Here is a 16,980-nt window from a genome sequence, read left to right as displayed (position 1 = left end):
AGTGTTTGGGTTAGTTTATTTAAAATATATATAGAGTACACGAGTCACAGACAAGGATCTGAGAGGCGCCAGTTGTCTGCCTGAGATCTCACACCTCTAACCGTTAATGACCCCAAGTGACCTGAGGTCAGATCATGATAATTTCACCTTGCTTCCGCTAAGCGTATAATTGGAGCCGGGTAGCCTTCAAACATGCCGACGTTTAAGGAGTGGCTTGGTAGTGCCGGAGGCTATCTATTTGTGGGCGGAGTTAGCTACTAGGTTCCCCAATAAATACTCGGAGAACTATCGAGCATGGAGCATTAACAGACAGAGCAGCAGACGAGCCAGGAGAGCAGAGAGAAGACAGCCCTACCAGGGAGGCTGTCGGCCGGCAGGGCGGGAGTCTCTGTCAACTACAGACCCCCCCCCCTCTCTATTCAACTTAGACTCAGTCCTCGGTGAGTGAACATTAAGGTGACTTGGTCGTGTTTACATATGTTGTGTGATGATCAGGGGCAGTCAAGTTGTAGGGTTCTCGAATTCTTGGATGATGACTCACTTTGCATATTAAACTGGAACATTTTTTTTGCTAAATTATGATACTTCATGTGAAATATAATTATGAATTTATTATTTAAATTGTGTTTAACTTTGTTCCCTAGAGATTTTGAGTTGAGGATTTGAGAAAGCCTCTGTAGTTACTGGTTTCATGGTTTAGAATGAGTACATGATAAAGATGGGACCATACTAATAATGATCTCTTGATAACATCTTTTGAGAATATTGGGATACAGACAAGTTCCATTCCTTGTCTTGTATGTAATGATCATGAATGGATGGTGGCAGCATTTCGTCTCCTACTATCTACTTTCGACTTCTACTATCTACTCTTCTACTTCTACCTATCTACTCCTCTCCCTCCACCCCTCTCTAAACTCTCACTTTCAACTAACGACCCTCCTCGCTCCTCCCACCTCTCTACCTCTCACCCCAAACCCTCACTAATTACTTCACTATTCATTTCTTTCCTTTCGTTTCCTCTTATACGTTTGTGGCAATGATTCTGTATTCTAGAGTTCTCTCTAGAGTTTCGGGTAGCTGATCCAGTTACGGCGCCTTGTAGTCTTAGCACCTAGGTAGTCAAATACCTAGGTTACAAGGTGTTGAACGAGAGAGGTTGCCTTAGGAACTCTGGAGGTGCTCTAGAATAGTTAGCTAACTGGGGACGGGATAACGGACTAGAGAGAGCTGTTTCCCCCGGCCTCGTTAGTTAACTGGGGGGTGGAATAATGGACAAGATAGAGCTATTTCCCCTACCCCCCGTTACAATGTTGGCAGCGGTGTTGAACAATGTTGTAGGTAGTTGGTGTTCTTTTAACATTGTTCAGTCCCACGTGTCTTTTTGCCGCTCAGGCGCTATCAGGGAGATCTTGACAGGTGTTTTACTTTCGCGATTTAGCGAGTTTTTTCAGGCTAGGAGATTGTGATTCTCTAGTGTTGTGGTTTAGTGATTTTGTGAGTTTTGTGGTGTTCAGGGAATGTTCACCAGAACTTGCGTGTGTAGTGCTTAATGTTAGTGATAAGATTTGGTGATTTGGGAACTTAGCGGTGTTGGTAGTGCAGGTCAGCTGAGTGTGACAGGTGACCTCGCATGTCCCACGGGGACACCCAGCCACCGCTGGTCTCCAGGTCAGTGGGGAGTGGCAGGTGTAGTTTTTAAGTAGTGGTTCTGCTCAGATTATTGCGATCGACTGTTTTACTCCATTTGAACGCAATAACCCGAGGTGTACTGGTATTGTACAGCATGCTAGTGTGGACTAGTGTGTCAGTAGACTTCACGTTGGGGACGCTCGACGTTAGATAGTCTGGTCACAGGGGTGGCAACAGTTTTGAGTTGTTTACCGGCGGAGATGCTAGGGAAACACTCTGGGTCACGTAGGTGGCTGTAGGTTAAGGGTGGGAGTAACGGTTAATTATGTACTTAAGATTAGGAACGGTACAGTTAAGTTTAGGCTAGTGTTTTGTTTATTAGTGTTGATTTTTTTTGTGACAAGTTAAAGGTAGTGATGACCTTATTCTCTCTTCTCTAACTTTCCTCTGTTACTGTCTTATGTTCCACCAAGTCAGTATCATTCAGTGTTAATTGGATTATTTTAAAAAATTTAAGTGTAGTTGTTGCCAGGAGGAGAGCTTATAATTGGACTGTGTGAACCCTATACAAACTACAGGGTCACACAACAGCATGGAACACGGGTATTGTCGCCTTTATGTTCATTCACAGGTGGGAGCCAGAGGAGAGGCGCGACGCATATACAGAAGAGGGAGACGGCTGCCGTGTACCACACTCAGGGGCGTTTATCACCACCACCACGACCAGCCCCACTACCTGGAGGTCATGGCTCCACCACCACCACCACTACCCCGGGGACCCCAAGATGCAGTCCTCTCGGTCGGTCAACATTGGTCTACCCAGTGGACCCCAGGACGGACGGACCCCAGTGGACCCCAGGTCGTTCTGCAGACGACCCCAGACGACCCAGTAAAGATGGAAGAGGAACAACAACGATTCCAGTCTGTCCCACCAACACCGGTCTGCTCAGGATGGACCCCAGGACGGACGGACCCCAATGGACCCCAGGTCGCTTGTCAAAGACCCATGGGAGGAGGAAGAGAGAAGAAAGAAGAGAGAAGAAAGAAGAGAGAAGAAAGAAGAGAGAAGAAGGAAGAGAGAAGAAAGAAGAGAGAAGAAAGAAGATAAGACAAGCTGAGTGAGACACGATGCCTCGTGTCCCTTGCTGGTATCAGCATCATTGCATGGAGCGTAATTGCAAGACAGGATCGGTTGCCTTAACTGGCCGCCCCTCCTACAAGCATGTTGCTCTGTTGAGTGATTCTTCCTGTGTCATGCGGACTTGATGTGGCTGTCAGAAGTAGCTCTCTGAAGGAGGCGTGCTGGAGCAACAGGGAGGAAGAAGAGTAGGATGGGATTTCTACTGTTGGCAACTATATGAAGGTCTCGAAACTTGTAGTCCCTATAGCTGTGAAGAACCCCAATATACGTCTCTCATGGTGACTGACGTAGGGCCAATTACAGATCAGCTGGGACAACCGAATTCCACGGTCCTGTGCGCAGTTCAAGTAGTAACGGCTTTCGGGTTGACCAAGTGTTGTTGTGCGTTAACGACGGAGAAGCGACGGAGGCAGTTGTGTTGAAGAAATGTGGTACAGGATTATCTACAAGACCAAGCAGTGACGTCGCCCAGCCAGAGACAATGGACGTCTGTCTACATATTTCATTTTTTAGAGTAGGATGATGTATATTTGTTTAGCTAGGATGTATTCTTTTCGTTAATAAAGTTGTCGCACACAGCTAGCTTGCTTTAGCAGTGTTGCAAAAACTTTATTTTCGGGGAGAAGGGGAGATGTAACACTGTAAAAGTGTTTGGGTTAGTTTATTTAAAATATATATAGAGTACACGAGTCACAGACAAGGATCTGAGAGGCGCCAGTTGTCTGCCTGAGATCTCACACCTCTAACCGTTAATGACCCCAAGTGACCTGAGGTCAGATCATGATAATTTCACCTTGCTTCCGCTAAGCGTATAATTGGAGCCGGGTAGCCTTCAAACATGCCGACGTTTAAGGAGTGGCTTGGTAGTGCCGGAGGCTATCTATTTGTGGGCGGAGTTAGCTACTAGGTTCCCCAATAAATACTCGGAGAACTATCGAGCATGGAGCATTAACAGACAGAGCAGCAGACGAGCCAGGAGAGCAGAGAGAAGACAGCCCTACCAGGGAGGCTGTCGGCCGGCAGGGCGGGAGTCTCTGTCAACTACAGACCCCCCCCCCTCTCTATTCAACTTAGACTCAGTCCTCGGTGAGTGAACATTAAGGTGACTTGGTCGTGTTTACATATGTTGTGTGATGATCAGGGGCAGTCAAGTTGTAGGGTTCTCGAATTCTTGGATGATGACTCACTTTGCATATTAAACTGGAACATTTTTTTTGCTAAATTATGATACTTCATGTGAAATATAATTATGAATTTATTATTTAAATTGTGTTTAACTTTGTTCCCTAGAGATTTTGAGTTGAGGATTTGAGAAAGCCTCTGTAGTTACTGGTTTCATGGTTTAGAATGAGTACATGATAAAGATGGGACCATACTAATAATGATCTCTTGATAACATCTTTTGAGAATATTGGGATACAGACAAGTTCCATTCCTTGTCTTGTATGTAATGATCATGAATGGATGGTGGCAGCATTTCGTCTCCTACTATCTACTTTCGACTTCTACTATCTACTCTTCTACTTCTACCTATCTACTCCTCTCCCTCCACCCCTCTCTAAACTCTCACTTTCAACTAACGACCCTCCTCGCTCCTCCCACCTCTCTACCTCTCACCCCAAACCCTCACTAATTACTTCACTATTCATTTCTTTCCTTTCGTTTCCTCTTATACGTTTGTGGCAATGATTCTGTATTCTAGAGTTCTCTCTAGAGTTTCGGGTAGCTGATCCAGTTACGGCGCCTTGTAGTCTTAGCACCTAGGTAGTCAAATACCTAGGTTACAAGGTGTTGAACGAGAGAGGTTGCCTTAGGAACTCTGGAGGTGCTCTAGAATAGTTAGCTAACTGGGGACGGGATAACGGACTAGAGAGAGCTGTTTCCCCCGGCCTCGTTAGTTAACTGGGGGGTGGAATAATGGACAAGATAGAGCTATTTCCCCCCCACCCCGCGTTACAACTGGAAGACAGAAGAGTAAGGGGGGACATGATCACAACCTACAAAATCCTCAGGGGAATCGACCGGGTAAACAAGGATGAACTATTCAACACTGGTGGGACGCGAACAAGGGGACACAGGTGGAAGCTGAGTACCCAAATGAGCCACAGAGACGTTAGAAAGAACTTTTTCAGTGTCAGAGTAGTTAGTAAATGGAATGCATTAGGAAGTGATGTGGTGGAGGCTGACTCCATACACAGTTTCAAATGTAGATATGATAGAGCCCAATAGGCTCAGGAATCTGTACACCAGTTGATTGACGGTTGAGAGGCGGGACCAAAGAGCCAGAGCTCAACCCCCGCAAGCACAATTAGGTGAGTACAATTAGGTGAGTACACACACACACAAGACAAACCATGGCAAGAAAAGCGGGGTCCAAGAGATAACAGCTCCATCCTGCAAGCACAAATAATAAATACACTACAGGATACGTGTATCGACCACTGGGGAAGGTCCCTCGTAGGGTGAGCAAACCACTAAAGTTGGAGTGTAACAGGATAACCAGCTCATACAACCAGACCTGAAACGGGATATCTCACGGAGTGTTTGTTTTTTAAAGTGTTCAGCAAACTGGAAACTTAAAGTTTCTATAACCACAGCGCAGATCTATAACCCTGCACATAGAGGATACACAAAGATATGTAAGTGCAGTATAGCAATGTGTAGCTGTCTGGCCACATCTGTGGCTCATATTAAAACAACTGAGTTAATTAACGACATTCTTATATCTCTTTCTCAACAAAAGTTTTTTTTTAACAAACTAGAAGTCATGTAACTTCCACCTTACCAAGCTCTCATACATAAGAGACAACAGTAACTAAGGCTGTGAGAGCACGAAGTAACAGTTGCATAACAGGGAGTTATGGAACTGTTGTGGGTTGCATCTTAGGGTGGGTCAGTCGTTGGCCTAGAGTGACCTAGGTAACCCAACTAGGTTTCCTGTTCCTGAGATATGGAGTTTAAGGTATGGACACAAACTAAATTCCATAGTTACTCTTGAATGTTTTCTGAATCATTTTCTACAATGTGTAAAAGAAAATGGTGTCAGAAGGCTAACTATTATGGAATCCTCAGAAGAAGTAACATGCTACATACACACCACACGAAGCATGTTAAAGTTGTTACAAGTCGTGTGTGTGTGTGTGTGTATGTGTGTGTGTGTATGTGTGTGTATGTGTGTGTGTGTGTGTGTGTGTGTGTGTGTGTGTGTGTTCACTTGGGTGAGTGTGTGCACACGCATTGACCCCGGCTTTTGAGTGTTTGATTAATGTTTAATGCAATAACTAAACCTTTCCTCATGGAAAATGGAACTACCATCCTATCTCAACCCCCCGGGGACTGATAGTTTAGAGAGCCAAATTAGTAATGTGGAAGGACATTGTGTCGTCGAGGTACATAAAAACGACGGTAATATTGAAGAGCCAACCGGTAATATGAATAATGAGAGCAACAATGAGAATGACGAGAACAACAATGAGAAAGATGAGAGCAATACTGAGAAAGAATGCGGAAAACGAAAAAATTAGGACCAAAAAAACACAGACTACCCCAAAACAGAGGTGGTCGAGGCACGCACAGATATAAACAACCAGCAAAGGATCACAAATATAAAATTGTGCAAATATTATGCAAAGGGAATGTGCATATATAAATATCGTTTTGGAACAATGCAGATATTTCCACCCTAAACTATGCAAACTCTCAATTAATGAGAAAATGCTATGATCTTCAATGCCCTGATGTCTACGTGAGAGGTACGCTGCGTTATAGACGAGAGGAGGTCCCATATAATAACTCTGAAAGTATTTTAAAGGCAGACAGAAACAGAGAGGAACAGGCAGACAGAGAGAGGAACAGGCAGACAGAGAGAGGAACAGGCAGACAGAGAGAGGAACAGGCAGACAGAGAGAGGAACAGGCAGACAGAGAGAGGAACAGGCAGACAGAGAGAGGAACAGGCAGACAGAGAGGGGAACAGGCAGACAGAAACAGAGAGAGGAACAGGCAGACAGAAGCAGAGAGAGGAACAGGCAGACAGAAACAGAGAGAGGAACAGGCAAACAGAAACATTGGAGGAGTACGGATTAGGAGGGAGAAATGCCCACGACTGGACTTCAATTCGTCATTAGGCGATGGCGGTAACAAATGGACAGTTTCTTTCACCCTGATGCTCCTGTTACCTAGCAGTAAATAGGTACCTGGGAGTTAGACAGCTGTTACGGGCAAGCCATTACGACTATATAGCACTTGGAAGGGGCCAGGATAAGGATTTGGGATGGGACAGAGGGAAGGAAGTAGAAGACCTCCCAAAACCCTCTCTAGGAATGTCAATGAGCTCCGCCCTCAAGGTCTCATCAAGGATAAACAGATAGCGACACATACCGGAAACACAGACATGCTAATTTAATTCAATATGACACATATAATATGTCACATTACGTCTACCTCATATTTAACTCTGCAGCTTACCTATGTGCTGGTGGCGGATGGCTGCCAATCTGGAAATAGAAAATTAGTGTTAGAAGAATTATTTGAATAATATGACATGTTAGTTATGATAACCCTTGGTAAGTACATCAAATATTTATGTATCTATGGGACCATTTTATGTAAATAACTTACCAGGAGAGAGAGAGAGAGAGAGAGAGAGACAGAGACAGAGACAGAGACGAAAGCACACATTAAAGACGAGAGCTGACAGGGCCTTCCATGGTGGCCCGGAGCCAGCGTGCACACACACACACACACACACACACACACACACACACACACACACACACACACACACACACACACACACACACACACATATGCAAGACCAATCCTGGAGTATGCGGCCCCAGCATGGAGCCCGTACCTTGTCAAGCACAAGACGAAGCTGGAAAAAGTCCAAAGGTATGCCACTAGACTAGTCCCGGAACTGAGAGGCATGAGTTACGAGGAAAGGCTGCGGGAAATGCACCTTACGACACTGGAAGACAGAAGAGTAAGGGGAGACATGATCACAACCTACAAAATCCTCAGAGGAATCGACCGGGTAAACAAGGATAAACTATTCAACACTGGTGGGACGCGAACAAGGGGACAGGTGGAAACTGAGTACCCACATGAGCCACAGAGACGTTAGAAGGAACTTTTTCAGTGTCAGAGTAGTTAACGGATGGAATGCATTAGGCAGTGATGTGGTGGAGGCTGACTCCATACACAGTTTTAAATGTAGATATGATAGAGCCCAGTAGGCTCAGGAATCTGTACACCAGTTGATTGACAGTTGAGAGGCGGGACCAAAGAGCCAAAGCTCAACCCCCGCAAGCACAAATAGGTGAGTACAAATAAGTGAGTACACACACACACACACACACACACACACACACACACACACACACACACACACACTCACTCACTCACACACACACACACACACACACACACACACACACACACACACACACACACTCACACACACACACACACACACACACACACACACACACACACACATACACACACACACACACACACACACACACACACACACACACACACTCACACACACACACACACACACACACACTCACACACACACACACACACACACACACACACACACACACTCACACACACACACACACACACACACACACTCACACACACACACACACACACACACACACACACACTCTCACACACACACACACACACACACACACACACACACACACACACACACACACACACACACACACACACACACCACCAAGCACCACCATCAACCAACAACCTCCTCAAACAACGTAACTAAACCCACCTAAATTAACATTGACTCTCTAATGTTCTTTAGTAACGCTCAATTCCTAATTAAGATTTTATTGTTGGTTACTTTTCAATGCAATGATATATTTGCTCGCGTGTTTAAGGTCTTCCAGCAGATGAAGTGGGTCCCGTAGCTGGGTAGTGAAGATAATTCTTGATCTTAGTGGCTCTGTACCGAGGGACGAGATGTGCGTCTAGTTCCCGATTGATTGACTGATTGAAGATAAAGCCACCCAAGAGGTGGCACGGGCATGAATAGCCCGTAATCTAGTTCCCTGTTGTTGTTTTAGATTCATCTGCTCGGAATAAAATTTCCATGTAGCACGGGCTATGGTGAGCCCGTAATCTCTCTCTCACTAGTTCCCCTGTTGTTGTTGTTTAAGATTTAGCTTCTAGGAACAAGTTCCAAGTAGCACGGGCTATGGTGAGCCCGTAACTTACCTGGCACAGGAGCGGGGCAAGTAGCACGGGCTATGGTGAGCCCGTTGTGGACTTACCTGGCACAGGAGCGGTGCCCCACTAGTTTCCCTTCATTCCCTACTTTTATATTCATCTCCCCCTTCTAATCTCCTCCCATCTCTCCTCTGTCTTCCCGACTACCTCCTCTCCTGACTTTCCTTAAATCCCTTTCCCGCTTTCCTCTCCGGTCCTACTCCGCCCCTTCCCATCCCTCGTAGCCCCTATCAACTCACCCTTGAGGCCCAAATCCTCCCCTTCGCCTGGCTCGAACATGCGGGAAACCCGGCATAAATCTCACATTTACATGCACTGGGCCACAGGGTTGAGCAGGAGGCAGGGTGGAGGAGGGAGGTGACGGTAGCAATATGGCATCTCTCTCTCTCTCTCTCTCTCTCTCTCTCTCTCTCTCTCTCTCTCTCTCTCTCTCTCTCTCTCTCTCCCTACCTGACTGTTGAAAGTGGTGTTCAGTACCTATAATGTCTCCGGATTACATTACCCAATAATGACGGACGTAGTAGTATTTGTGGTAGGCAGGTATTGGTATATTATCAGTCTCGCACCGAAGTTAATATTAAAAACTTAACTTTAATACACACACACACACACACACACACACACACACACACACACACACACACACACACACACACACACACACACACACGCGCGCGCGCGCGCTAGGGGCCTCGTAGCCTGGTGGATAGCGCGCAGGATTCGTAATTCTGTGGCGCGGGTTCGATTCCCGCACGAGGCAGAAACAAATGGGCAAAGTTTCTTTCACCCTGAATGCCCCTGTTACCTAGCAGTAAATAGGTACCTGGGAGTTAGTTAGCTGTCACGGGCTGCTTCCTGGGGTGTGTGTGTGTGTGTGTGTGGTGTGGAAAAAAAAAGTAGTTAGTAAACAGTTGATTGACAGTTGAGAGGCGGGCCGAAAGAGCAAAGCTCAACCCCCGCAAACACAGCTAGGTGAATACAGCTAGGTGAATACACACACACACACACACACACCTGCATACCATGCAAGCTGATGGAGAAGATTGTGCGAAAAAAACTAGTGGAGCATCTGGAGCGAAGGAACTTTGTAACACAGCATCAACATGGGTTCAGGGATGGCAGGTCCTGCCTCACAGGGTTACTTGAATTCTACGACCAGGCAACAAAAATAAGGCAAGAAAGAGAAGGGTGGGCAGACTGCATATTTTTGGATTGTCAGAAAGCCTTTGATACAGTGCCACACAAGAGGCTAGTGCGAAAGTTGGAGATGCAGGCTGGAGTGAGAGGGAAGGTACTCCGGTGGATAGAGGAATACCTAAGCAACAGGAGACAACGAGTCTGTGTGAGGGGTGAGGTCTCAGATTGGCGAGACGTCACAAGTGGAGTCCCGCAGGGGTCAGTCCTTGGACCTATACTGTTTCTGGTATATGTAAATGATCTCCCAGAGGGTATAGATTCGTTCCTCTCAATGTTTGCCGACGATGCAAAAATTATGAGGAGGATTGAAACAGAGGATGATAGTAGGAGGCTACAAGATGACCTGGATAGACTGAGTGAATGGTCCAACAAATGGCTGTTGAAGTTCAACCCGAGTAAATGCAAAGTAATGAAACTAGGCAGTGGAAACAGGAGGCCAGGCACAGGATACAGAATAGGAGATGAAGTACTTAATGAAACAGACAGAGAGAAAGATCTAGGAGTTGATATCACACCAAACCTGTCTCCTGAAGCCCACATAAAGAGAATAACGTCTGCGGCATATGCGAGGCTGGCTAACATCAGAACGGCGTTCAGGAACCTGTGTAAGGAATCATTCAGAATCTTGTACACCACATATGTAAGACCAATCCTGGAGTATGCGGCCCCAGCATGGAGCCCGTACCTTGTCAAGCACAAGACGAAGCTGGAAAAAGTCCAAAGGTATGCTACTAGACTAGTCCCAGAACTAAGAGGCATGAGTTATGAGGAAAGGCTGCGGGAAATGCACCTCACGACACTGGAAGACAGAAGAGTAAGGGGGGACATGATCACAACCTACAAAATCCTCAGGGGAATCGACCGGGTAAACAAGGACGAACTTTTCAACACTGGTGGGACGCGAACAAGGGGACACAGGTGGAAGCTGAGTACCCAAATGAGCCACAGAGACGTTAGAAAGAACTTTTTCAGTGTCAGAGTAGTTAGCAAATGGAATGCATTAGGAAGTGATGTGGTGGAGGCTGACTCCATTCACAGTTTCAAATGTAGATATGATAGAGCCCAATAGGCTCAGGAATCTGTACACCAGTTGATTGACGGTTGAGAGGCGGGACCAAAGAGCCAGAGCTCAACCCCCGCAAGCACAATTAGGTGAGTACAATTAGGTGAGTACACACACACACACACACACACACACACACACACACACACACACACACACACACACATATGTAAGACCAATCCTGGAGTATGCGGCCCCAGCATGGAGCCCTCACCTTCTCACAAACTACTTAAAGTTCTAAGAATGATCAAGAAAGTCCAGAGATCTGCCGCTAGAATAGTTCCTAGGAGATACAAGGACCTGAGTTATGGGCACAGGTTGAGTGAACAATATCTCAAGACCTCCAAGGTGAAAGGTGGATATGACAACAACATACAAGATGCTTGGAGGAACCATAAATGGCCATGGGACGTTGAGGAGACTGGGACCAGAACATGAGGGACTCAATGAGGAGAGACCAGGCGAGGGACCACATGGAAGTGGGACTAAGATAAAGGGACACAAATCAGGGGGGACCACCAGGATGTTGTGTTAGATTTGGCTACTCAGAACGAAGTGTCCATGTAGCACGGGCTATGGTGAGCCCGTACGAGGGACCAGGAGCTCATGGGAGGCTATAAGTCCTCTGCCACCACACCACACAGACGCCTGAGGGTAATGCAGCCTCCGCCATCTATTATTTTTATCGATTTAAAAAAATCGTCAAATCATAGTCAGTATCGCTGGTAAAAAAAAACACCCACGCCAGGATCAAAAGGTAAACAAATACAAACAAATAAACCCATCAACACTGCCGTGACGAGACACGACAACCTCACAAAAATATATAAACCCGTCCAATAAAAAAAATCATATCGTAAAAAAGCACAGACAAAAAACACCACTGGAGCCACAGTGGAGGTTCCAGAGGTTTTGTTGCCAGCGACTAGGCGAGAATGACCCCTGTTTGTGGAGGGGGGGGGGGGGGGAAGCGAGAGGGGGAGGGAGTGTGGGGGGGGGGGATTGGGGGGAGGGTAGGACAGGTAGGGGCTGGGGGGGATGGTGATCATTGATCCAAGGCACCACTCCAGGAAATCCTTCTACTCATTCAAATACTCCCCCACTCGCCCACCCACGTCATGTCTCCCACTCGCCCACCCACGTCATGTCTCCCACTCGCCCACCCACGTCATGTCTCCCACTCGCCCACCCACGTCATGTCTCCCACTCACCCACCCACGTCATGTCTCCCACTCACCCACCCACGTCATGTCTCCCACTCACCCACCCATTTTAACTCACCAAGTTGTTCCTCGGGAACAACCGTGGACATCTTCAAGAGAAAACTAGATAGATTTCTCCAAGGAGTGCCGGACCAACCGGGCTGTGGTGGATATGTGGGCCTGCGGGCCGCTCCAAACAACAGCCTGGTGGACCAAACTCTCACAAGTCAAGCCTGGCCTCGGGCCGGGCTTGGGGAGTAGAACAACTCCCAGAACCCCATCAAGCAGGCATCACCAACTCGACCATCCACTCACTAGATTATAACGACACAACATGTAACATCAACCATTACTAACGACACTAATGTGGGTAGTTAAGGCATCGGGCGCTTCTTAAACCAGCTAGTTCCCTTCCTGGTGGAACCGGCCGTGTGCAGACATCCTGCCCACAGGCCTCAGGCACAGTTATTACCATCCATAAGTTGTCGAATTATAATTTAACAACATTACCGATATTTGAATTAAAGTTAAAGCCCTTCTCGTATCTTATTGCATACCAGTTACTCCAGTCTTCCTGTCCGCGTGATTCAGTCTACAGTTCCAAGGTGCAGTTTCCGGCATAGACTGGCAAGTGCAGTTGTAAGTCCTCTGAGGCTCACTTGCAGGATGATCAGTGTCTAGAGTGAAGCTCGAGGGACTCTTAGAGCACCTGGGAGACAAGCCCACTCCAACTCTCTCACCCACCTACTCACCCACCTACTGGAGGGTTAGTCACCCACTCACACCTTCTCCCGCCCATTCACACAAACACCCACTCTATTCATCATGAGGTTGTCCACTTGACAGCTCACCTCAGCCTTGACCAGCCTCGCAACACCATAAACGCAAATACTAAATAATTACTACAAGAATACTATGTATAATATACATATATTAAGACTGAAAGCCTGGAAGAGCTGTTAAAACAATATTCTACAATATACATACGTATACGACCAATCAATGAAATACATCCATTCTGCTTCCAGTTACTACGCACGTCGCTCCCATCAATCGTCAACCCATCAGTCAGTTGTACCAGACGTGGTTGGTGGCAATTATAGCACAGGTGAGCGTGTCTGGCACAGGGCCACGGGTGCCACTCAGTATTTGGGTCGAGCACCACACACACATCTCCAGAGAGTGCCACCACTCTCACTCTGGCTCTCCTCCTGCTGCTGCTGCTGCTGCTGCTGGTAGTACGAGCAACACTACTGTTGTTATTATTATTAGTAGTAGTAGTAGTAGTAGTAGTAGTAGTATTGTTGTTATTATTGAGAAAATCAGTGGGCGCCAGGAGGAGGATTCGAATCTACATTCTGGGTACTCCCAAACACGCAACTTAAACCACTGGACTACGCTTCGCTAAACGTATTAAAGTCTAGTGGCATGTGGCAAGTGTGTGTGTGTGTGTGCAGGAGCTTGGCAAGAGTGAGTGCGTAGTGGTAGGTGGGTAAGTGTGAGTGTATAGGGTTGAAGTGTGTTGCACCACCACACATCACGGACACATACGGTGCCCCGGGACTGTCGATAGGCCAAGTCTCGCCTGGTAATTAGGACGGTGATGGTCTTCCCTGAAGACACAAAACTAATTTAACTTGAAAATGGAAACATTTATTTTCATCAGGAGCCGAGTTAATTCGTTAAGACTACTTAATGAGGTGTGTGTGTGTGTGTGTGTGTGTGTGTGTGTGTGTGTGTGTGTGTGTGTGTGTGTGTGTGTGTGTGTGTGTGTGTGTGTGAGAGAGAGAGAGAGAGAGAGAGAGAGAGAGAGAGAGAGAGAGAGAGAGAGAGAGAGAGAGAGAGAGAGAGAGAGAGAGAGAGAGAGAGAGAGAGAGAGAGAGAGAGAGTGAGTTTTGCCTCTCTCTCTCTCTCTCCACCTGGAAACACGCAAGACATCAGAGAATTAAATTCCTAGTGAACGAACTATCTAGGACAACCTAAGGCAGTCTGAATAGTTGCCTGGAAATATTCGTACCAAAGCACAGCGATGCAGTCTCTCTCGGGCTCTTGGGATCATGTTACTTCACTGAGAATAAGGCGAAGAGAACCAGTTTACGGGCTATTCATGCCCGTGCCACCTCATGGTTGGTTTAATCAATCAATCAATCGAGGAGAACCAGGGACATGATTGAGACATACAAGATACTTCGATTCAGAGACATATTACAGAAAGCCTCACTGTTTGCCAGGAGTATTAATGAAATGTATAGAAGGAGATGGAAGTTAGGCTCTCAGATGAGCCCACAGTGTAGTGATACACTTTAACTTTAACAACACATATACAAGTCGCTACAATAACACCTGGATCGGGCGTGTAGACAGCGGTCAAAATTATAAATATTTTAGGCTAGTGCCCCGGGAGCGAGGGTGGGGGCCCAAGAGCTGAAGACCTCCCTCTCACCTTCCTCGTCCTCAAAGCGCACCCAAGGTGAGCCCAGCAGGACGAGGACGCACCCACACATGCACACTCAGGTTAGCTGCAGGTCAACACACTGTAAAAAAGTTTATGCTGAGTGGGAAGCTGTCACAACTGTTTACCAGTGACTCTTCCATTCCGGGTTGTTGTTGTTGTTCATGTTGCTGGACACACGAGCCAGACGAGTCTAGGGAGGTTATCTTGAGATGATTTCGGGGCTTATCGTCCCCGCGGCCCGGTCCTCGACCAGGCCTTCTTTTTTTGTTACACATCCCCAGGAAGCAGATGTCCCCCGTAGCAGCTGTCTAACTCCCAGGTACCTATTTACTGCTATGTAAACATGTGCATCAGGGTTAAAGAAACTCTGCTTATTTGTTTCCGCCTCCGCCGGGAATTGAACCCGGAACCTTAGGACTACGAATCCTGAGCGCTGTCCACTCAGCCGTCAGGTCCCCTGGACGAGTCTAGGGAAGACAAGCCTTGGCGAAAAAAAGCCTCCGCTTGGTAAGTCAATAGCATTTGCAGCCTAAACACCAGTCCAGTTAAGTGTCGAATGGCGGGATCCAAGAGCCGCAGCTCACCCATCGCAAGCACAACCTCTACAACTAAGGAGTTCACCCTCGTTCAAGCTCTATATTCCGTTACCCTCGCACAGTTTCAAACTAATCTAAGTGAACTACAAGCCTAACCATGCGAGGCTTATCACTATTCAAATCCCCTTTAAAACAAAACTTGCAGATGTAAACATTTCACAGGTCGTGAGAACCGTCTACTACCTCTGTCCCAGGACGCGTCCGCCCGTCACCTGGAACCAATTGCACCCGTTCTCCCAGCCAGTGACAGACGAGACAGACATTCACAAATAGAACCTCCTCATTTGGAACCAGAAACATAACTAATAATGGTCGCTTTCTTTATGGCCACTCACGGAGGAGCATAACGCCCGGTCCTATGAACTGGAGGAGTACAGCACCTTGAGTCCTATGAAGAGCTGGAGTGCTTGCTGCCTTGCGAGGACGTCTTGGCAACATGGAATGCAGCGTGCGTGCAGACGGAGAAGGAGCAGATGTTTTAAAGATTTTCAGCTTGATCAAATAACTGCTATGCTCTTTGTTTTTGTAGAGAGGTGTGTCCCAGCCCTGTGAGAGTGTTTAGGTCCGGTTGGTGGATCGAAACGTGTCACATTCAGTTCATGAGTGAACTGAATGTCAATGAATGTGAACGAAACATGTCACCTTCACCCGGGCTACTATAGAGCGTGAATGAAAATACAGGTGAATGAAACTAATAATAATAATATGCGCAGCGCAACACTTCAACATTTTATACTTGAAAACAAAATCGAGTCAGCAACATACACCTTAAATAAGAGAATGAGTATAAAACACTAGTTTAGCATGAACGTAATTTATACTACGGGAAAGCATATATACTAACAAGAGAGCAGCGGGACGCGCACTGCGCCACGGTTTACATCTGGCAACGCGCCAGAGCTTCCCGCCAAATGTGTCACCTGGTTCCCCGCCAAAACATTTGTTTTAACAAGTACACGTCAGGGAACATCTCCTGTGTGTTTGTGTTATTATGCACAGTTGTTTTGAGGTATTTATTTTCCTATATGTTCTTCCAGGCTTAGTGCGTTTGGTGATGACTTGTTTTTTGTTTGTGAGGATTGAGGAATGAAGCCCAGGCTCGCGCCATTTTAACTTTGTTATGACGTGCATTGTTTTGCGTGTACTTATCTAATTGTGCTTGCGGGGGTTGAGCTCTGGCTCTTTGGTCCTGCCTCTCAACTGGTGTACAGATTCCTGAGCCTACTGGGCTTTATCATATCTACAATTTAAAACTTATGTATGGAGTCAGCCTCCACCACGTCACTTCCTAATGCATTCCACCTGTTAACTACTATGACACTGAAAAAGTTCTTTCTAACGTCTCTGTGGCTCATTTGGGTACTCAGTTTCCACCTGTGTCCCCCTGTTCGCGTACCACCAGTGTTGAATAGTTTATCCTTGTCTATCCTG

General features: G+C 46.7%; 1 protein-coding gene across 3 annotated transcripts in view; it reads right to left on the bottom strand.

Annotated features, from left to right (window-relative positions):
- LOC123757602 (mannosylglucosyl-3-phosphoglycerate phosphatase) overlaps positions 1–16,980 on the bottom strand; it is a 119,627-nt gene that overhangs the window by 69,705 nt on the left and 32,942 nt on the right. For 2 of the 3 annotated variants that reach the window (XM_069327201.1, XM_069327202.1), the window contains exon 2: positions 7,240–7,268. The exons of the other annotated variant lie outside the window; for it this stretch is intronic. The gene's annotated coding sequence lies outside the window, so the exon portion shown is untranslated. The remainder of the gene's footprint in view (positions 1–7,239; positions 7,269–16,980) is intronic. 3 annotated transcript variants of the gene reach the window in all.

The sequence above is a fragment of the Procambarus clarkii genome, chromosome 19 (assembly GCF_040958095.1).
Source record: "Procambarus clarkii isolate CNS0578487 chromosome 19, FALCON_Pclarkii_2.0, whole genome shotgun sequence".
NCBI classification, from domain to species: Eukaryota; Metazoa; Arthropoda; class Malacostraca; order Decapoda; family Cambaridae; genus Procambarus; species Procambarus clarkii.
This window is presented reverse-complemented; position numbering and strand designations above follow the sequence as displayed.